Source organism: Choloepus didactylus, assembly GCF_015220235.1.
Source record: "Choloepus didactylus isolate mChoDid1 chromosome 26 unlocalized genomic scaffold, mChoDid1.pri SUPER_26_unloc2, whole genome shotgun sequence".
In the NCBI taxonomy this organism is placed as follows: domain Eukaryota; kingdom Metazoa; phylum Chordata; class Mammalia; order Pilosa; family Megalonychidae; genus Choloepus; species Choloepus didactylus.
The window spans coordinates 2355862-2379815 of NW_023637615.1; the positions used below are offsets into that span (position 1 = coordinate 2355862).

Here is a 23954-nt window from a genome sequence, read left to right on the forward strand (position 1 = left end):
TCTTTGAGGTCCCCTGTCTTGTAGCTACATGAGTTTCTACCTCTACCACCCCTTGGTCTTCTCCCCTTTGTCTCTGTGTCTTTCTGCCCCTTCTCTTTCTGTAAGGACAGCAGTCATATGGGGTTAGGGAATTAGGGTATGGGCTTAAGTACCTATCTCTCCTTCAATGATCTGTTCTACCTAAGGAAACATTTCTTGTTTCTGGAGTGGTCTAATTTAACTTCCTCCCTCAAAAAGAATTCTTGCAAGCTTTATTTTGATTTTTTCTCTTTCTTTTCTTGTTTCCTTCCTCAAGTTCTAGTCAAGAGAGTTAAAACTTTATGATATACACTTTACTGCACTTTTTAAAGTCTTTTCAGTTAATTCTAGTGTCATTTAATAATTATCCATTTAATAAATATTTAAATCTCTCTTTCAACCATCTTGCAGCCTAATTTGCATGAGCCAACCCTGTTAAAGTAATGGTCAGTTTCCTTCTTATAATTCTCCAAAACAATCCCCTCCCAAATACCTTCCCATTTCCCCAAGCATTGCTGGTATGAATTTAAAGTGTAACAGTCACTGTGGAAAACAGCTTGGCAGTCCCTCAAAAGCTAAACATATAATTACAAATGATCAAGAATTGAACTACTAGGTATATAGATTAAAGAATTGAAAAGAGGTAACCAAACAGAGGCTTATAAAACAATTGTCATAGTAGCATTATTCACAATAGCTTAAATGCCAAAATGACCTAAGTGTCTATCAACATATGAATGGGATATAAAAGTTCTCTATCTGCACAATGGACACAGTTATTCAGGCATAAAAAGTAATGAAGTTCTGACACATGCCACTACATGGATGAACCCTGAAAACGTCATGCTGAGTGAAGCCAGCCAGACAAAAAAAGAAAAATATTGTATGATTCCCCTTTTATGAAATATCTAGAATAATAAAATTCACAGGGAAATGAGATTCCAGTTTACAAAGGGATGGGGGAAAGGGAAATGTGTAAATAGTAAATAGATAATGGATATAAAGGTTCTATTTTAAATACAGAAAAAGTTTTGGAAATAAGTGGTAGCTATGAAAATGCAACAGAGTAAATGTAATTAATAAGACTGAATTAATTATACACATAAAATGGTTTAAATAGCTAAACTTTATATTATATAAGTTTTCCCATAGTAACATTTTTAAACAAACCTGTAGAACAGATAAGAAAATAATATCAGCAGACAAAGACCCTCAGAGGCTGAAATGATCTTGTATGAGGTCAAGGAGACACCGACAATTTTTGGGCTTCAAAATGATCAGAATTGTTGGGGCTATGTCACTGAATCATAGTGTATATTTTAGTAACATTTGGAGATGATCAATTTCATATTGCTTGAGATTGTCTTTAGTTCCAAAGTCAAGGACTCTATTTCATAGTACTCTGTGGTTCCTCTCCTGGGTCTCATTTTCCTCCACAAAGGAAGGCTGAGAGCACCAGGGTCCATGCTCACTAACCAGCCCTATACCCTGGAACCCCTTGTCCATATCAAGCAAATAATATGTGTGCTGCATCCTGAGTGTACTGGTGGTTACTCTGTGTCCCCCTAGCTCCCCTGGAAGATCTGGGAGTTGAGGTTTCTGGTGACAGGCTGGATGTGGAGTCCCTGTCTAATGCCAAGGTAAGGACATTTGTTTCTGTCTTAGAAATACTCCTCGGTCATATTCATTTTTGTCAATTGAGTATAGATCTTAAAATATGATGATATATGTTCTAGATTGCTAATATTGCCAGAATGCAAAACACCAGTGATGGATTGGCTTTTATTAAAGGGAGTTTATTTGGTTACACAGTTACAGTCTTAAGGCTATAAAGTGTCCAAGGTAACACATCAGCAATTGGGTACCTTCAGTGGAGTATGGCCAATGGTATCTGGAAAACCTCTGTTATCTGGGAAAGCATGTGGCTGGCATCTGCTCCAAAGTTCTGGTTTCAAAATAGCTTTCTCCCAAGACATTCCTCTCTAGGCTACAGTTCCTCAAAAATGTCACTCTTAGTTGCTCGTGGAGTGTTTGTCCTCTCTCAGCTTCTCTGTAGCAAGAGTCTGCTTTCAATGACCATCTTCAAACTGTCTCTCATCTGCAGCTCCTGTGCTTTCTTCAAAGTGTCACCCTTGTCTGTATCTTGTCTTCAAAATGACACTCTCAGCTGCACTGTTCTCCCTGTTTGTCAGCTCATTTATATGGCTCCAGTGATTCAATTTAGATCCACCCTGAATGGGTGGGCCAACACTTCCATGGAAATTATCCAATTAGAGTCATCACCCACTGCTGGGTGGGGCAGATCTCTGTGGAAACATTCAAAGAATTACAGTCTAATTAACACTAATAGGTCTGCCCACACAAGATTAAATCAAAGATAATGGTGTTTGGGGGGACATAATACATTCAAACTGGCACATTCCACCCCCTGGACTGCAAAATGACATTCTCTTTCCATACACAAAATACATTAATCCCACAATAATATCACAGAAACTTAAACCATTTCAGTAACAATAGTTAAGTACAAGATCCCATCAAAATCAATTATAGGCATGGTCAGTCCTAAGGCATAATATTCCTTTAACTGTGGATCTGTGAACTTAGAACAAGTTATGTGCTTCCAATATAGAAAGGAGGGACATTCATAGGATAAAAATTCCCATTGCCATAAGGAGAAACAGTAAGGAAAACAGGGTATACAGGACCAAAACATTTCCTAAAACCCACAGGACAAAATCCATTAGATTTCAAAGTCTGAGAGTCATTTACAGAACAATGTTGGATCTTTGGGGCTTGAGAGAGCAGAAGTCTAACCCTTCCTAAGGGCCTTTGTGGCAGCCCTTTCCTCTCCAAATGCTTAGAAGATTGCTCCAACATATCCACACATTTCGGAGACCACATTCTCAGCCCCACCCTCCTCAAACATCAGGACAGCTCTTGGATTCCCTTCCATCTCCAGAGCACATGCTCAACCTCTTCAGAACAGTGTGGTGGCAGCCAGGCTTTCCCCAAATCTCTGGGAATGTGCTCCACCCTCTTTGGGGCTTGGAGTGGCAGAACATTTCCTGTGCATTGAGGTGGAAGGTCCACCCTCGACCTCCAGAGCAAACTCATCCTTTTCATGCATGTGGGTTGCTCCACTCTCCCAGCCTGAGACCTCTTGACTCCAGACCTCAACCTCCATGGCTCTGTCTTTGAAGAAAGTTTTCCTTCAATTTGTTCCTTGTCTTTCTCCTCTAGTCCAGACCAGCAGAATCTCTGTCTATAAAGATCTCACAAAAATTCTGTTGGCTTTGCATGAAGCACAAAAGGCTCAAAGCCATAAGAGAATAGGACTTTCCACAAATCCTTCCTACTTAACTCCTTTTACAAACTTGGCTTGTACTGAAATGGTGGCTGGGTTCCATGTTTGGTTATATCCTCATATTGGGCTGTAGCTTCTGGGATTCCACCCCCTGGAAGCCTGTAATTTTCCAAGCCATCAGCTTCTGGTTTCTTTGAATCCAAGAGTTTAGTTCTAAGTTTATCTCTCTCTGCTTGCATTTTACTGAAAGCTGCAAGGAGAAGCCAGGGTACATCCTGCACAAGTAGCCTGGAGATCTCCTCAGCTAAGTATTCCAGGTTGTCACTTTCAAATTCTTCCTTCCATCTGACACTAGGACTCAATTTTGCCAAATTCTCTGCCACTATAAAACAAGGATTGCCTTTCTTCCAGTTTGCAAAAACACAGTCTTCATTTCTGTTCAAGTCCTCATCAGAAGTAGCTTTAGAGTCCATATTTCCACAGTCTATTCAAAGCAGTTTAGACCTTTTCTATCAAGCTCCTCATAATTCTTCCAGAATCTCCCCCTTATCCATTTAAAAAGCCATTCCAACATGTTTGGTATTTGCAAACTCAGCAGCAAAAGCACCCCACTTCTCTGGTACCAAAATCTGTTCTAGTTTGCTAATGCTGCCAGAATGCAAAACATCAGTGATGGATTGCCTTTTATGAAAGGGGGTTTATTTGGTTACACAGTTACAGTCTTAAGGCTATAAAGTGTCCAAGGTAACACATCAGCAATTGGGTAAATTCAGTGGAGGATGGCCAATGATGTCTGGAGAACCTCTGTTAGCTGGGAAGGCATGTGGCTGGTGTCTGCTCCAAAGTCCTGATTTCAAAATGGCTTTCCCCCAGAACATTCCTCTCTAGGCTTCAGTTCCTCAAAAATGTCACTCTTAGTTGTTCTTGGAGTGTTTGTCCTCTCTCAGCTTCTCTGGAGCAACAGTCTGCTTTCAACAGCCATCTTCAAACTGTCTATCATCTGCAGCTCCTGTGCTTTCTTCAAAATGTCCCTCTTGGCTGTAGCACCTCTTCAAAATGTCACTCTCAGCTGCACTGTGTTCCCCCTGTTTGTCAGCTCACTTATATAGCTCCAGTGATTCAATTTAGATCCACCCTGAATGGGTGGGCCAACACTTCCATGGAAATTATCCAATTACAGTCATCACCCACAGCTGGGTGGGGCAGATTTTCATGGAAACAAAGAATTACAATCTATTTAACACTGATAGGTTTGCCCATACAAGATTACATCAAAGGTAATGGCATTTGTGGGGACATAATACATTCAAACTGGCACAATATACATTTTACATTTTACCTATTTGTTGGAAGGAATGGTAAAAGAGGAAATTACAAATTGCAGCATCAGGTTATAAACCTTATGCAAGAGGACTTTTACTTCAGCAGACATTTTCTTCCTGATTAAGACTTTTATAATTACCACCAAAATTGACCTGAGAGACACATCCTCCAGGAACATCTTGAGCCTTTCCCATAGGAGGCTGCCACACTTATTCATGGGATCTTGACTTTACTATTATTTCCCATCTTTTTATATATATATAAAATATCAATATCTGTCAAAACATAACACAGCATGTCCTGATCCTCACTGTGTTTTCTTCTCTGCAATTGTAGGTGACCTCAAAAGCCACTGAAAATTGTAGGTATTCTGGACTCAACCAACTGCTGTGGGAAGGAATCAGGATAAAATAGGGGTCTTCATACAAGCTTTTGTCTGAAGACCCAGTCTCATTCCATCTTCATGGGATAATGAAGATTGGTGTTATAAGAGAAAATTCAGTTAAAGAACCTATCATTTCTATGCTCCCTGGTAGCACCTGTGTTCCTTTTAGCTGGTGCAGTCTTGAGTGTGTTTGAGCTTAGGGAAGTGTCTTTGTGAGTCTCTGTGGTGTAATTGTGAGTTTGTATGAGTGTGGGGGAGTGACTGTATACATTTCCACAGGTGAAATGTCCCACTTACACTGGACAGTTGCCAGTAACAACTTTCTCAAATATACCACATTACCACGGAATATTTCATTTACATTAGCTTGTTCTAACTTTACCACTGCTGTATCTGTGGTTTGCTTACCACCCCTGTGACACAGATGGAGATATTTTGGTACAGAGATGAATGTCCAATGCTTTTGGGTTGCTAACAGGGAAGGTCCTAAAAGTGAACTCAGGCTTGCAGCCCCAATGTTGATGCCCTTATCACTCTATGAGCAGTAGATACTGTACAAGGGATTTCCAGCATCTCTGTATGTGCTTGGAATTTCCTGAGACTACAGAGTCCAAAACTATCCATCATCATAAGGTAGCCTCAGTGGACCCATGGACTAGGGCAGCTAGCTATGTGACTATTGCAGACTTTGGAATAGTTTTCAAAGCACGTAGAAACTCCACATACTTCCATTAGATCAAAATTCTGAGCTTTTGGCATCATGTAGGAGAACCTGGTTACAACCACGATTGAGAGCACCATTCAGCAGCTCACCCACAGCAGATTGGTATTGGGAAGATAATTTGTTACATTTGATGACATCATCAACATGAACCCTAGAGATCATTGAATCCTTTTGGGACTTGATTCTTCCCCTGGTGTCTGATACTTTTGTTGAAATACTCCTAGAAACCTGGGTTAGATGGTGTCAACACTCAACCCATGCATCCCTCCATACTGACCATCCCACTGTTGAGGGCCAATGATGGACAACCAACAATTCTATGAATATATAATATAGTATAGAAAGGAAGACTGAAGAAAAACTATATGACTAATAAGTGATGATTTTTAAATGTTAATATTTTCCATATTTTCAAATCTTCTATAATTGTCTTTAAAATAAAATATTAGTAAATAAATACAAAAAAAATCACCTTGAATCCACTCCACCTACAAGTTTGCTTGTAATCAAGTGGAAATTCCTATAGAATACTGGGAAAATGTAGTATCAGTGTTTGTGGATCCCTGATGGTTGAATTGGTCTAGAAATGTCAAGTAAACACTGACAATTTAGGTAAGATACTTAGTAAGCAGCAGGTGTAATGGGACTCTTTCAATGAATCATAGCATGTATTTTAGTAACATCCATAGACTATTGCTGGTTACTTTAGCTTGCTACTAGCTACAAAAGTAAGGCTTTGATTCTTGTTTCTTTCCTGCTACTCTGTTTGCCATTGTCCTTTCATCATGGAAGATGGCCACTCAGCAGCTCACACCATGCTTGTTAAACTACCAACTCTACACACTCTAGCATGTTGTTCCAAACCAGAATACCCCCTGGGCAATTCATGAGTAACACAGCAATGTGCTGAGATTGCCCTTGTATCCTCCTAGCTAACCAGGAACAGCTGATGGTGGCAGTGCCAAGTGACCAAGAAGATGAGGGGACCCAAACTAATGATGACGTGAGGTAGCTATTCTTTGTCTAAGATAGAGAGGTTGCTTTTTGGTTTCTTTCCAATCAATTTCAAGTCAAAATGTCTATCATCTACATTATATATAACACATGCAATTTTCTTGGGTCAGAGAGTGTTGTATAGAAGACTTTTCCAAATGATCCATGATTCAGGATGGCATCCGCAAATGGTAGAACCTGGTTATAAACTACACAGTAGGGGGATTTTCTCTTGACTGTAATTTTTTCCTTATGTTAAGAATGCAATATTCACCAACTGAACTGAACTTCATAGGTACATGACTAGGAAAAGCTTGTGAATTTTAGATGCACCTTCCATGCTTGCTTATGGGGACTTTGGCTACAAAACTGTCTCCATCTGCTTTTCTAATGGTGCCAGGGACCGTGTGAAGAATTCTTCATGAAAGTCAACCAAGGCATTGTCAGTAGGTTTGCTTCAAGAGCCATCATTATTCCAACTCCTAGTGGGAATCAGGATTGGGGATATGGTTAATAAAAAGTATTTTTCATGGGAAGGGCTATGGGCTTGCTCTACAGACCTGAAAGCAGCTGTGCTGCCTTTAGATGGCATAGATTTTGGAGTATGGGGGTAACCAGACATGTATGTGTGACTCTATGTGGTGTGATTGTGAATGTGGTGGGGGAGAGGGAGCTAGTGTGTGTGTGTGTGTGTGTGTGTGTGTGTGTGTTTCCCCAAGAGATTTGTTCAATTTGCATAACTGCCATTGTGAACTTTTTCACTAATAATTCCATGACCCCTGATACATTGTATATAATGTCACTATAAAATGCTCAGAACATTCATTCCTCTCCCTCGTTATGTTTAATTCACCCATCCTTTACATAGAGGTTCTGAGGTTTGGAGATTAGTGACCCCGGATCTCAGTTCCTAAGTGGAAGTGCCAAAATGTAAACCCAGTCATTTGGCCCCTGTGCTGATACTCTGAACTACTGAGTTGCACATATATCACAGCTATGGGTCATCTGCACAAGTGAGAGGGACTTCTACAGTCTATGTATATTCCAGGAAGTACTCAAGTTTACAGGGATCCTAAGCAGTGTTTTACTATATTTGCTGGACTCAGGGGTCATAAAATTTTGGTCAGCATTATGTGCAGCATGCCAGATATTTAGGCATATTAGTGTGAAAATCACATTGAAATCTCCACATGTTTCTGGCAAACTCACAGGTTCTGAGAGTTGAGAGGCTTCAGTAGGACAAGCTAGTCAACTTCTGCCCATGCTGGGTCACTTCTCAATATGTGGTCCAAGCAGACAAGAATAAGGAAGATATTTTCATCTGTTTGATAACTTCATGACTTTAAAACCTACGCATGATCAAACCTGTGAGCTTCACATTCAAGGGATGGTAAACACTATCTCAAATGCCCACTTAGTCATTAGCCTAATGTTCATCACTCTTATGCATCTCTCTTATAGACCTGTCTCATAGACTCAGTGCACAACCAATTCTTCTGTTCTAAGTGTCCCACTGTGGGTTGGTGAGTGTGAGCATGGAGAGTCACACTACTCAATGAGTACAAATAGATGGTAATGAAATGGAAGACAAAGGAAAAATATTATGTTGTGAACATGGTTATTTTTAGAAAGAATCCCTCAGTAGTATTATCTTTATGACAAATCTTAGTGACTTTATAGAAAAGAATTTTCCTAGAATTAAATCCCATCCACCAAATAAGTTTGCTTATAATAGAGAAAAGACCTACACAGCAACTCTTCAGATCCATGGAGTTTGCAATGATCTGAGAAATTTCATTAGGACTCTGACATTTAGCTTAACTTCAAAAGAAGTGGGATGAATGATGGGACTAGGTCAGTGAATCACAGCATCTTTTTAAGTACCATTTGTAGATTGACTATTTCAGGTTGCATATGAATGCCTTTAGTTACACAGGTAGGGAAACTTATTTCAAATTTTTTCCTGCCCCTCTCCCTTGTCATCCTTTACTCCATGGAGGATATCCCAGCACAACATCAATCCAGGCCTTTTATCCACATGCCTCCTTATTCTCTTGCCCCTTCCCAAGATATGTGCAGCTACCCAAATAACCCACAAGTTACCCCTTGATGTTCTGACAGTTACTCTGTCCTAGAAACCCCTGAGTGTCTGTTAGGGGAGCCTCATGGTGATACAGCAGATGAGGACATTCCATCTAATTCCATGGTAAGGTTGCCTTACTTTGAGGTAAAATCTGTTGTTTCTTTTTTTCAAATGAGTTTAGATAGAGAAATCTTTCTATGTAATTACAGAAACATATATGATTTCCAAGGTCAGGGGTATGTTTACTGGGAGCTTATTACAGATCCCTGATTCAAGATTGCAAAAGCAGGGAGTCACCTGTGTGGCATGGGGTCTTTTCCTCAATAGCAGGTTTTCCTTCTTGGGTTAAGAATTTTTCAATTCCCAAACAAAATAGATACATTATGCAGGAAAAGCTTGTGAATTATCACAAGTGTCTGCTACATTTGTTTATGTGGTGTTTGACTCAACCACGTTTCCCCATCTACTTTTCTAAAGTCACCAAGAGAACAAAAGACTTCTTCAAACACAACACAGTATGCTCTGATCCTCACTGCATTTTCTTTTCTTTACTTGTAGGACTTGGAGTTAAGTGAAAATGGTATGTGTTTTGGAATCAATTGTTGAGAATAAACTCTAGGTTATTAAAAAACTATTGCTTTTGTGTTTGTCTTAGGCTGGTGAGGCACCCAGATTCCAGCTTTCAGGTGAGAATGAGGACAGGGGATGTGATTACACTGTAGGTAAAGAAAAATGGTCATGTTCTGCAGTCCTTATAAGCAGATGTATTCATTTAGGTGGTGAATATTGGTGTGTACCAGAATTGGGAAGTGTCTTTGTGTAAGCCTATGTGGGGTCATTGCGAAGGTGGTGATGAAGGTCAGTGTGTGTGTTTCTCCAGGAGCTTTTCCCACCTTCATAGCACAATATTTATGGAGGCTGAGATGATATTAGAACATGTCAAGGAGATGGTGGCATTTTAGTTGGGCTTCAAAATGGGCAGGAGGAGTGATAAGAATCTGACATTGAAAAATAGCATATATTTTCATAGCATTTGTAGATTGAATATTTCCCATTGCTTTGGGATGTCTTTAGCTACAAAGTCAAGGGCTTCCTCCCATTTTCTCCTGTTCCTTCTCTTTGCCATCCTCCTTCCATTCTGAAAATGCTCATTCTATGCTTTTTCACTACCCACCTCCATATTACTCTGACCTTGTCCCAATCAAGAAAAATTCCCTGAGTTATCCAAGAGCAACACCCTCAATGTACTGTCTGTTAATCTGTGTCTTCCTAACTCTCCCAAAGTGCCTGATCAAGGAACTTCTGCAGGCCACAGCAGTAGAGGAGTACCCATATAATTCTGAGGTAAGGTTGCTTTTCTTTGAGATAGGACTGTTGCTTTCTTGGTTTCCTTCTTTTTCAATCCAATTCAGATATGGAAATATGACCATTTACATTATAGCTAATTTATAAAATTTCCTTGGTGGGGGCAGTGTTCAATGGAAGTCTGATACTAACTGATCCATGATTCAAGAGGGAAATTACAAATAGCAGCATCACTTATATTTTAGAGTAGGGTGTATTTTCCTTAGCAGCAGTAGTTTCTCCTAGATTAGAGATACATCATCCAGGAAAAGCTTATGTCTTTTCCAGAGATGTTGCTTCACCTGCTTTTGGATTTCCTTGACTTGACCACTCTTCCTCAAATGGTTTACTAAAATCAACAAGAGGACAAAAGCCTTTGCAAGTGCTATACATCCAGTTCTGGTGCTCACAGTGTTTTCTTTTCTGTAGCTACAGGTGGCCCCGATAATAAACCATAGTGGTAGGTATTCAAGACCATAACTTCCTGAGGAAAAAACCTAAATGATAAGAAAAGTGTGTCTTCTTTGTTGGCTTTAGTCTAGAGAGACTCTTCCCTATTTCCATCCCCAATTTCAGCTGTCTGGGGAAAAGAAGAATTGAGATTTGTCAAAGGAAACCAATATTCCAGGTAAGAACTAGAGTCATATTCCTTGAGTACTTGGGTTCTGTTTAGGTAGCATGAGTTTGTGAGCATATGATAGGTGATTGTATGTGATGTGATTCTCAATTTGCATGTGTTTAATGTTTGGAAAAATGTGATTTAAATTCCTTTTACTGAGCGCCACAGTCAGGGCATCTGTGGTGCATTTTAGTTGTAGCCATTTTTCAGAAGCCCGGTAGGCTTTTCTACTTGTTAGCTGTGGTATTGGCAGTATAGAGAGAATATTTCCATCCACATAAAATGCTCTCCTAGGCAGCTAGCTAGAGTCTGACACTGGGTCTGTTCATTGAACTCACCTAACACAGAGTGTGTCCACAACTGTCAGAAATTCAGAATAACATAGGATGTGAGTGGTGTTATGGTCCAGCTAAATGGGGAGGTGAAAAGTTGAGAAGGGATTTCTTCAAATCCTTTCATTGCAAAGTACTTGCCATGTCTTTTTGAAGGTCTCTGACTCCACAGATCCCAGGGAAGGTCTGAGATCAAAGGTGAAAAGAACAGTAATAGTCATTGACAAGTAAGGCCTCAAGTGTAAAATGGAGGAAGGGGTGTACCATTCTAATAAATTTTTGTGTATCTTTGATTCCTAAAGATTGGCTGGCATATCAATGATATTCCAGCAGTGACAAAGATGACAATGCAGGCAGGTAACAATACAGAAGGAAGGATCCAGTGGGAAAGGGGTCAGGAACACCTGCTAGTTGTATTACTCATGGTACTTTGTAGACTGAGGAAAGGGATGAGAAATTTGAAAGTAGAGGAAATATATATGGAGGTCTGTTTTATTATTTTCATATTCTAAGTACATAATAGAGGTATTAGGACCATAGGCTTTAAGTGTTTTGTGTTTGCCACCACATTTTCTTGCTTTGTTTTCCCACTAGCTCTGTTTTTATACTTTGACCACCACCAAAGATAAAAGCCTTTGGTTTTCTAGGCTGACTGTCCATGTTCCCATGTCCTGGAGAGGTGTGGTGTGAAGCATATACTTGAACAAACGTGTAGTCTTCACTTATGACCCAAATATAAATCCTGGGATTAGGAATAAAATCAGAATATTCTTCCATTTGACAAGGGTTTGTGTCTAGCTTCCTTCTCCATACCTTCCAAAGCCTGGAAGGGTTTCTGGATGACTTCTGTGAAGGGTCTGCTGGCCTGCTTCACACACTGGCTCACACAGTCCCACAGTCCTGGCTTCCTGGAACTGACAAGTCCCAGGACAGAGCCCCTGGGTAGCTGGTCCAGGATGACACTCCTCTCAGAACTCACAGCATCAGACTGAGATCTCTGCCCTGTTTCTACACTCCAGCCATTCTCTTTCCTGTTCTTTCCTTAGTCTTATGTAGGTGCCCTTCCCTCCCAGTCCTTCCAAGGCTTGATAAAACAATAGAAGTTTCCACTGACTTAAGTGGTTACACCTTTTGTAATTTTATTTTCTGAATTGAAGTCTAAGGGAATATGGGAAAACTACTTTATCTCTAGTTTCATGTTCATCCTCTCTAACAGGCTAGAAAACCTGTAGAGATGTTGTGAAGACCAAGTGTCTCCCATGAACCTAAGGGTATATCAGGTACAGGACAAGTGCTTGATTTGAGGGGTTTGTGGTCACTCTTCCACAGGACCTGATTGAACTTCAGGCCTCTGATGGTTGGTCCATGTGGAAGGATGGATTGGATAATTGATCACTTGATTAATTGGAGAGGTACACTGTATAGTCTTGATTGTTCCTCTAATGATCTCATGCTGGAGAACATTTGATTAGTGGAAGTGGGAAAACAGAAAGGATATGGGCAGTACTTAGGAGGAAAAGAAGAAGCAAGGTGGTATTGAGGGAGAGAAAGAAGGAAGAAAAGTTCCATCATGCACAGAAAAATATGGAGATAGTGTCTGCCATATTAGAGGAAAGGGAGAATATTGGCATTTCTCCCTGTTGACATTTATGGTACTTGAAATCCAGAAGAGGGACCTTGGAAATCCTAGACCCACTCCCACATGGCAGAGATGAAGTGATTGAAGCCCTGAGAGAGGAGTTTAGTGGTGAGGACAAAATTATTTCCTGGGATCTGATCACACCATGACACAAAGAAAAGGGCTCAAGTTATCCCCTCAACTCAAACTCAACTTTTTCCTTTTCCAAGGCCACCCCATCATGGTTGCTGCCCTCATGCATTCAGAGGCATTCTTTACTGATTCAGAGGATTCTGACAGAGAAGACAATTTCCATGTAATTTATTTCCTTTTATGCTCTCTTTTAGTCACTCTGTTTCTCACCTCTAAGCTCCTGTTTGTACATCTTACCTACTCCATCTTCCTGTCTTTATTTGATGGTCACCTTGAAGGTCAATGTCTCACCAAGGAAATTTAGGTCATGAGAATGACAGTTTCTGTAAAAACTTTCTCCACCCTCCTCCCCTAATGATCTAGAATTGCCCTGATTTCCAAATCTAATTTATATTTTGAATACTCTCATGTAACTCTGAATGGATCAGGCAGGAAGCCATGTTGCAAGTCTGATACCTTGGCCCCACCCTGAAGAGGGGACACCTGTGTAGTACATTCTGACTGGGCTTCCCCCTCAGAAGCATGTTCTTACTCATGGTGGCTCCAGACATGTAAGTTTTTTCTCGTTTTACAGCTCTCTACTGTCTGTCAGGAGGAACAGGATATAAACCTGGTGAAACAAGAGGAAAATGAAGATGAAAAGTGTGTGTGGAGTGGCTAGGATAAGGAGGGAAAGGGACAGTAGCTCACATACACTCCATTGCTTCCTGAGTTTCTTTTTGGCACTTCTGGAAAATCAGCATTACTGAGCTCACTGGGGTGGCTACCATATAGCACGAACATGGAACCAGGGACAAGACCTGGATGGTCAAAGTAAGTGCAGACAATTGAATGATGTTCTGAGAACCTCTCTCCTGGGACCAGAAACCCATTCCATATAAGCCCCTAAGCTGGCTCAACCATGCTCTCCACTGGCTTCTTAATTTGGAGGAGAGGACTCTAATGCCTGTATGGCTTTTATTATACTTTTAGAGCAGATGTCTTTCATAACCTTTATAACTCAGCATTTAGTAACATATTTTCATTTTGTTATCAAGCTTAATGATTTTTTAAATTTAAAGGCACAAGCAAAGTCTGGTACTGGCTTTAGCAAGAAAAATGGGTATTAGAGAGGAAAAGGGAAGAGCTTCAGGAAGCTGTGCATTTTAATGTCTACTTCTACCCCTGTTCCTTCACAACTCCTGCTCATCACCCTGCTCAAGTATATGGCATCTTCCTTTCATCCCAGATTCCAGAAGTTGTTCCCTTTCCTCTGCATCAGTTTCACTCTTCAGAGAAAAATTACCTTTAGGCAGCCCAGCCAAGCAGCATTTATAGCCAGTTTATGCCAAAAGACATCTCCCTCAGCACAGAGCAGTAAGGGGGCCCTGATGCCCTGTGCATCTGACTCCTGGGGATTTCAGAGGCCCAAGGTCACCTCTCCAGAGTCTGAGGTGCCTACTGGATCCTTCAACCCCTCTCAGTGAGCTTCCCCCTCCATCCACCTCTGTGCAACCCCAGTGATTCCTGAACCTGTGTTTTTGTTGCAGATCCTGCCCCAGAAAATGACAATGGTGAGATGGATACCTCAGTCTAAGCCTTAAAGCATCTGGATGTAATATGGTGGTTGGTGGTTGACATCACAGAAGATCCAAAGGAAACAGCCACCTCATGCTTTTCCCCTTATATCCCATTCCCTAATCAAACAATTAAGTAAGAGCTTAGTTTTTTAATTGTACAAATTTAATTTTAGAAATAAATTTTATGTTTAATGTTTGTTTTTATTATGGTAAATGATATTTTGCTACTAGTAGTTCTTTCTTAATATTTTTTTGCATGATATAAACACGTAAATTGAAAAGCACCATGAACAAAGTTAGATCTTAATGAATGATTATGAGGCTGTCCCCTTGTGGCTGAAACCAAGGTCACTACCTCTTTCATAAGAACCCTCATTTCATCTTTGTTCAACAAATGACTGCAAATTTAGCACTTAGATTCTTTCCTTAAGCCAAGGTCTTTGTAGACATTTTGTTTACTGGCATCTGTTCACTCATCTGGAAGGGATATTGGTCTATCAGGATAACTTGGATGTCAATGCCTGTTTTACTTACAGTAAAAATCAGTTTTGGGGGGATAAAAGTCATTAATCATAGTTTCTTTACACAAATGTATTTACCAATTTTCTTCTGGCATGAAGCCTTCTCAAAAACATTGATGAGAGTCTTATATTATTTACATTATGCCATTTGCATTTATCTATATGCACAAAGGATTTTTCTCTTTCTTTAAAACCCAGTACTTTTATTATAATATTCCTTGCCATTATTCATTCTTAGTCAATGCTCAATATCTATTTCATATATGCAGCTTAAAGCATTTTCATTTCCAGAAAAAAGAAACTGAACTGTAATTTTTAATGTTTTCTCATGCCTCTGTTTTGGGTTTCTCTTTTAGGCACTTCAGTGATTCATTTATTGGACAATCCACTCCTATCTTCAACTGTTGCCATTTCTTCTTAATCTTTTACAATCTGTGTTTATCTTTACTATTGTCCCCTTGTTCATCTTATTTTTCCTGAAGGCATTATATTGTCACTGTGTTTCTTCTTGTTTACATTTCATTTATCAAGGGTTTTTCATTTTAATTTTCTTACTTCCTGAACTAAGACCCTAATTTTTAAGGGTTTTCCTATCTGGTTTATGAGAGAATTTCATATCTGTTCTCATTAGAGTATATTAAAATACAGCAAGATAAAGGCCTTTCATTTATGTGTAATAAACACAGATTGTGAACATGGAACCAGGGACAAGACCTGGATGGTCAAAGTAAGTGCAAGCACTTATTCCATTTTCCTCTATATTTTGCATAGGAGTTGACATGAATATTCTTCCCTTTGATAATTTTATATGAATTTTTCTCAATATTGTACACATTAGTATGATTCAGTGTAGCTTTCCTAACATCCCAAGCTGTCTCTCTCTCTCTCCTGTTACTTCTGGGCAATGCTAAAATCTATGGCAGCTTGCTTCTTGGTATTTCTTGCTTCTGTATTTCATCCACTCTTATGTTTGGGTCTACACCCTCACTATCTGTGCTGCACCAGTCTTTCTCTATTTTGTTTCTCCATCTGATCACTGATTATTGCCCCTTGTTTAGAGTCTTATCTTGGGAGGAAACAAATAACACCATCTTCTCAAAATCTAGTCATTATCTTTAAATGTGTATGTATATTCAGAATCAATTTGCTTTTAAGTATATTTTAAACTATATGTCCTAAAATGCATATGCCTTCTGAATTTGTTTATATTTATGATTATTTCATACTAAAATTGTCAAATTTTTGTATCTAATTATATTTTTGTGAAGTATTTTCATTGATATTCATCATTCCTATTTAAGGAATTTGATTTCAGAGTTATTCATTTTCTGTTTATTTAGGTTTTAGGAATTTGGTTTTAGTGATGCCAATTTATTTTTAATTGTTTTCTAAAATTTATTTCTATTGCTCATCACATAGGTTCAGAATAATTTCGACTGGACTTACAATTTTACCATCAAATGGCTTTCCTGTTATTAGGCATATACACCAAGATCCCCCAAAGTAACTTGTGTATATCACTTCGTCCAAAAGATCATAATTAACTTTTGTCCATATTGCATTTCAAAGAACAATTTTAGAAATAACCTCCAGAAAGAATGAACTGATTTGATTTCTGTTTACTGATTTTAAAATGTTTATGTACACATGAAATCCTCCCAGCTATATTTTATCATTATTACTAAGCATCTTGAAAACAAGTATATTAATAAGAATTCTGTGGATTGAAACCATGAAAAAGTTGCACTCCTATAAATGGGCTAAATTCTGGGATTTCAGAAATGCTCTGCAGGCTTCCTCTACCCTGCAGACCTTATTCTGCTCACTGAGTGGACAGTCCTTTGTGGAAGTCAGTGTAGCCTGTTCACAACAGCATGTATAATAGCTTCTTTTGGCATTTCTCTTTACAAAATATGAGAGTTAGATCATACAAGACCCCTTCATGCATTTGACCTGCCCAGCTCCCCAGGACCTGTCAGGATAATCAGAGAATCCACCCAGACCTGGTAGTGTTCACTCTGCATTTAGGCTCCTGAGGTCACTGGTGGCCTTTCCTCCTTCTTTCCCAGGCCTGAGCCTCTCCTGAGGAACCTTCATTCCCAGAGCCCAGAAAGCAAATCCATCCAGAACTTATAGTTCTCTCCTATGAGCCCATGCAGCAAAAATGCTCTCATGACCTAATGTACCTCCACTGGAGACTTTCCATCACTGCAGAGGATGGGGTCCCTGCCGAGGATATAGACTAGAAAAGGAAGCAGTGCTTTTGAGCATCAGCAATGCACTGGGGAGTGAGGAAGATTGAGACCATCTCAGACTCCAGTGCCAGGCAGTCTTCCAACTTTTTCTCCCTCCTTACAGTTAATCCTATATCTATTGATTCATTAAATACCTGAATTCACACCAATTCAAAAATTCCAGCCCATTTAAACAGAGTTCATTGTAATTCCTGGCTGTGCATACTTGTAAATTTGTTTTGTGAATACACAGGAAGTGGATGGGAAAATTAAATCACAAAGGTTGTGGTGAGATTAGTGGATGGAATTAGTCTTTTGGTCACATTTTACATAGTGTGTTTTTGTGTTCCCTTCTATTTAGCATTGCACTCATTGACTATGTCCTTGCTGCTGTCATCTCTGCTACAAGCTAGAAAGACTTGTGCAAAGTCACAATGGTGAAATTTTCACTCTTGTGACATTGTGAATGATTAATTTCTATAACAAAAAGCATTTTGGTTGAGATTTGGCTGACCTAGTTATGTGAGAATTTGTGGGCAGTTCTAAGGGATACTGTTTTATTTGTTTGTTTGTTTTGTTTGTTTTGGGTGTTTTTGTTTTGTTTTGTTTTGTTTTACTGTAGGGATGTAATTCTCCTTAATGGAGGGCTGAAAGTCTCTGATAAGTCACATGGGGACTGGGAAGCAGGGTTGTGGAATATCTCTGAGAACAGTGTTGAGTGTCTCCCTTGGGAGATTTGGGATCACTCTTGAGATCAGGCTGGGGTTCTCAAAGGATGTAGAGCTCTCTAAAACAGAAAAATAATCCACCATGTTCAATCTTGTGAAAGCCATAAATCAGAGATCTACAGTGAGTTCAGCAGGACCAAGGGTATGAAAATGTGCTCAATGCCATCAATAATCAGGAAAATGCATGTTAAAACTAGAAGTTCTCATTCCCATATCTAACAGAATGGACACAGTTTGGTAAGGAAGGCCTTCAGGATGGAAGTGCAACCCAGTACTCTAGCAACCACTGCCCTTTCTCAGTCCAAACGGCTCAGACAGGTGTGCAGACCTTAGAGAAACAATTGCAGGCTGTGAACCTCAGTCATTAAACTAGCAAGCCCCAGCCCAGCAGGTGAGTTTACCAGATAATGAGCATCATCTCATCCAGGGTTGATAAGTTGAAGGTGAAGCTAATTCTTTGCAGAGCTGTTACATGGCAGTTTGTCTGGAATGTCTTGGGTTCCGAGCCAGTATGGGGGCCAAGCAGACCACTGGTTACTTTGTGTGGTCACTTTATCCCCCAGGAAGGCTCACATGAGGCAACTAACAGAGTGAAGATGCTTGAGGAGGGTGGCACAAGTTTGGAACTTTGCCTTGTCCTCTAGATGTGCTTTGTTTTGGGTAAATTGCTCTGAATTTCAGGTCAGGGATTGAAATATAGAGGCATGAGGTTGGGTCAGGATTATGGTCCTTCACTTGGTTCAAGCAAGGAAAGAGATACTGCCAGGGCTGCTTTGATAAATACCACATACTGGCTGGCTTAACATAATAATTTATTTTTAATGGATTTGTAAGCTAGTAATCCAAAATCAAGGTGTCAGCAGAGCCATGCTTTCTCCAGACTTTAGAAATCCCCCATTACATGGCCATCTCACTCTCTCACTCTCTGTGTCTTCTCATACTTCTTTCTTCTACTTCCATATCCAAAGTCCTTTGCTTATAAGGACTTCAGACATATTGGATTAAGGCATACCCTCATTGAGTTTGGCCACACCTTTACTAATAATAGTATCTGCAAAGGTCCTATTTCCAAGGGGATGTATACCTAGGGGACAGGAAATTATGACATTGACATATCTTTTGTGGAAGGATGTGATTCAATCCTCAAAAGGAGTGAAGGGAAGTCACATTCCAGGGTCTAGGGCCACAGTTATTGTTATTGAGGATCTCTGTCCCCAGGGAACCAGCCACATTTCCCACCCCAGATCAAACACACATCAACATTCTGATTTGGGGAAGACACCTAACTTCTCAAAATATCAATTTCCTTAACTATTTTAGTAACACATATTCTCAATAAGTTGTAAAGGTTAACTCCCATGGAAAGGCTGAAAGTCAGTTTCCATCTTCTCCTCTTCTGAGGCCACCCAAGTACCCTCTCTGCAGGCAAACATTACCACATTTTCTGCTTTTAATTTCAGGCATTTAATAATTGAACTTACAGAACCTGTACAAAGTGCCATTTTTCTTAAAGGTTTACCTGTATTTACTCATTTTTAGCTGCAACATAACACTAGTAAGTAGGCTTTATCAACATTCCCACTCCACAGAACAGGGAACTGAGGCCCAGAGGGGCTAAGCTACCTTCCCAGGTGCATGTGGCTTCTAAATGGGATGCTGTCAGTTACTGTGCTGTGCAGTCTTCCTGTATTGTCTCATCTGTTTCATCTGTTGCCTATGCAATTTGCCTGTTCAGTATTTTAAATGTAAACTAAAGTATAAGATCCACATTCTTAAAACAAATTTTGATTCAGGCAGCTTCTAAATAAGGAATTCAAGATTTTGACATTCATATGTATTATTATTTTCTCCGTGGTCTTCTCCTAGAAAGATGTCAATAGTTCTCCATATTGTGAATGCATTTTCCAGGACCTTGCCTCAAGGACACAAGAAGAAAAGAAACAGATATTAATGTATTCAAACATAAGACACACATAAGGATTGACTGGCCATCTACAAAATGGATGGTTCATCCCCAGCTGTGGTTCAACAGCATCAAAATGCGCATCTGCCCAAAGCCATGTATAGACCATCAAATATCACAACCTACAACCTGCCGCATGCAAGGTGCTGTTGAAATTTAATCATTTGGTTGATTCAAGAGTAATGATTTACTGAATAACTAGAAAAATGTTAATCTTTTATTATTGATATATAATATGCATACCATAAAACTCACCCTGTTAAAAGTGGGCTTATTATCTACCTACCTCATTACTCTCTTGTCCCTTCCTAACATAGGTTCAGCTTCCCAAATAACCCAAACACTACAACTTGATGTACCAAATCTTAATCTGTGTCCTTCTAGAAACCCCTGAGGTCCTATTAGAGGAAACTACTAGTGATAGGGTAGATGAGAAGATTCCATCTCATTTCAAGGTAAGGTTGTCTTTCTATGAGATAACATCTGTATGTATTTTTTTCCAAATGGGTTTAGATACAAAAATCTGACTATGTAATTAAAGAATTATATGTAATTCCCAAGGACAGAGATATATTTATTGGGAGCCTATTAATCCCAGTTACCTGATTTAAGGGGGCAGCAACAGAGAGTCAGATGTATGACATGGGACCTTTTCCTCAGCCACAGGTTTTCCTCCTTGGGTTAAGAACTTTTTAGTTCCAAAATAAGTAGATACATCATTCATGCAAAGCATGTGCCTTTCCACATGTGTCTGTTAAAACTGATTATGAGGTGTTTGACTCAACCAATGTTTCCCATCTGCTTTTCCAGAGGCACCAAGAGAGCAAAAGACTTGTGGAAACATGACACAGTATGATCTTATACTCAGAGTGTTTTCTTTTCTCTAATTGCAGGTGGACTCCCAGGTGCACAAAAATGATATATATTTTGGAATCACTTGTTGAAAAAAACTCTAGATGATCATAGAACCAGGGATTTTGTGCTTGTCTTAGGCTGGAGAGTCACAGAGATTCCAGCTTCCAGGTGAGAGTGAGGACAGGGGATGTGATTATGTTGTAGGTAAAGAAAAATTGTCATTTTATACAGATCTTGTAAGCAGCTGTGTTCATTTAGGTGGTGAGTGTTGGTGTGTACAGGAGTTGGGAAGTGTCTATATGTGAGTCTATGTGGTGTGATTGTGAAGGTGGAGATGGGGGTGAGTGTGTGTGTTTCCCAAGAAGCTATTTCCCACCTTCATAGCACAATAGCCAGTGTAAAATTCTCAAAAAATTTTCTATCACCACTGCACACTTTACATATATTTACTCATTCAACACTTCATACCACCATACCTACAGCCATATTCACTATTTCCACACTGCCAATGGACAAACTGAGGTGCAGAGATGGTTAGCCTAACATTTCTAACTCCTAAGTGTAGGAGCTAATATGGGAAACCAGGCTTATGACCATGGCTGAGGCCCTGAGACACTATCTATATCCATTGCTCAGCCCTGAGATCATTGTACACTGTGCAAGGGAGACTGGCCATCCATTTGCATTACAAAAAGTATCCAGACTACAGACTTCAATCTCTGTTCTTCATTATAATTTACCTCAGTGATCTGATGCAGCAAGGACATTACAGATTCCTTTTCCTACCAACTGTGGACTTGACATAGTATGAAATGCACAGAGAAAGCTCACATTCTGTGGTCAGCTCACAGATTCTGAGATATGCTTGGTACCACAAAACACAACCAGATTTGTTAAGTCCTCCACACCTGCCCCCAAGTAAATAAACATCCAGGAGGTATGTATTTTAGTATATTTGATAACCTCTCCATGAGTCCTAGAAATATTCAAATCCTATTAGCTCTACAGCCAAGGGACAGTGACCATAAGAACTCAAGTTACCACATGGTTATTGTCCTGATGCACCTTACCTTGGTTCAAATTTCACCCATGCCTCCCCTCAGTAATGAGCACCCCCCTTATGAGTGGAGAGTACAAACATGGACAGCCAACCCATTTGTTGAATGCACCCTCAAGGTATAGGAAAGCAGGACTGGAAGGACAAATATTACATGATTTATATTTGTTTATATTTAAAATAGTAGAATTTTAGTAACTTCAAATCCTGAGTAAGTGATTAATTCATGAAAAATGGGAGTCTATTACTTACCAATCTTGATTCAAGAGGGAAATTTAAAATGGCAGCATCACTTATGTTTTATGGTTGGGGTATTTTTTTATAAGCAGCGTTTTCTCCTTGACTTGAGAAACATATCAACCAAGAGAAGCTCATGTCTTTTCCGCAGATATTGTCTCACCTATTTTTGGTTTTCCTTGACTTGCCAGTGGAAATAGGATATGAAAATCTAAAAATCCTGGCTCCCTTGATGCACTGGCCAGGAGTTGGACCAAAGCAGAGAACTAATCCCTGACATCAGGTACATTCCTGGATCTGCTGGGACTTGTTATGTGACCATGGGCAAGTTTTCTCCTCTGGCCCTTAGGATTACAATAAAATCTACAAATATGTTCATAGGCTATTTACTCATAAAAGCCCAAACTGGAAACCATCCTGGTTTCCATCAAAAGGAGAAAATATAAACACTCTATAGTAATTCATATAATTGAATATTGTTTATTAATAAGAACTAACTGTTGATATATACATTCTTATACTGAGTGAAAGAAGTGAAAGAGTCCTTACCCAACACAGTTCATACAGTGTGACTTCATGAATATAAGCTGCTAGAATGGGAAAACCTTGTCTGTGGTGGAAAACAAACATCATATCACTGCTTTTCTTTGTAGGAATATGGGTTGGATTGACTATGTGTGGATTGGCATAAGAGTAATTTATAGGGTGAAGGTTACTGGTCTATAAGTTTGTAGGATTTCATTACAATAAGTGTGTATGTATATGCTTGTTAAAACTCATCATTTAATATTTCTGTATTTAATTGGATGTAAATATTAAGTAAAATGAATAAAAATATTGAATTCAAATATATTCATTCTGAATTATTTAGGGAAAAGTTGACAGATATCTCCAACTTACCTTGAAATGGATAACAAATAAGTTGGTTCAATTGACTAATGGGGTATGAGTAAAACAAGTACATTCAAATGTTAATGGTAGAGTCCCTGTTGTTGGCTATAGGTGTTAACTACAATTTTTTTTTGAAATTTCCAATATTTTTTGAAGTTTTTCATGATTGCACATTAGAAAACTAAACATTTGAGTCCCTTGCTACATTCATAATTTGTGGAAGCCCCTAACTTCATATCGATTTATGAAGTTTCAGGGAAATGAATCTGTTGTTATCTAAAGGCAAATGGGAAGAGAAACTTGTTAAAAGACTGACCAATATAATTTGGAATATTCCCCATTATCCAAGGTCACTTGGAATTCAAGGAAAGCCCTGCCCACAGTGTTCACTCCCTGTCCCTTCCCCAGTTGCCAGGACAGGTGGAGACTTCCTGACAGATCAGAGGGGGCCACACCTTCTCTCTCTAGCTAAGCCAACTTGAAAGGTGAAATCACTGCCCTCCCCCCTACGTGGGATCAGACACCCAGGGGAGTGAATCTCCCTGGAAACGTGGAATATGACTCCGGGGGAGGAATGTAGAGCTGGCATCGTGGGATGGAGAACATCTTCTTGACCAAAAGGGGGATGTGAAAGGAAATGAAATAAGCTTCAGTAGCAGAGAGATTCCAAAAGGAGCTGAGAGGTCACTCTGGTGGGCACTCTTACGCACAATTTAGACAACCCTCTTTAGGTTCTAAAGAATTGGGGTAGCTGGTGGATACCTGAAACTATCAAACTACAACCCAGAACCCATGAATCTCGAAGACAATTGTATAAAAATGTAGCTTATGAGGGGTGACAATGGGATTGGGAAAACCATAAGGACCACACTCAACTTTGTCTACTTTATGGATGGATGAGTAGAAAAATAGGGGAAGGAAACAAACAAACAGACAAAGGTACCCAGTGTTCTTTTTTTACTTCAATTGCTCTTTTTCACTTTAATTATTATTATTATTATTATTATTTT

General features: G+C 39.5%; 1 pseudogene; it reads left to right on the plus strand.

The window, feature by feature from the left end:
• LOC119525773 overlaps positions 1 to 23954 on the plus strand; it is a 123019-nt pseudogene that overhangs the window by 3711 nt on the left and 95354 nt on the right.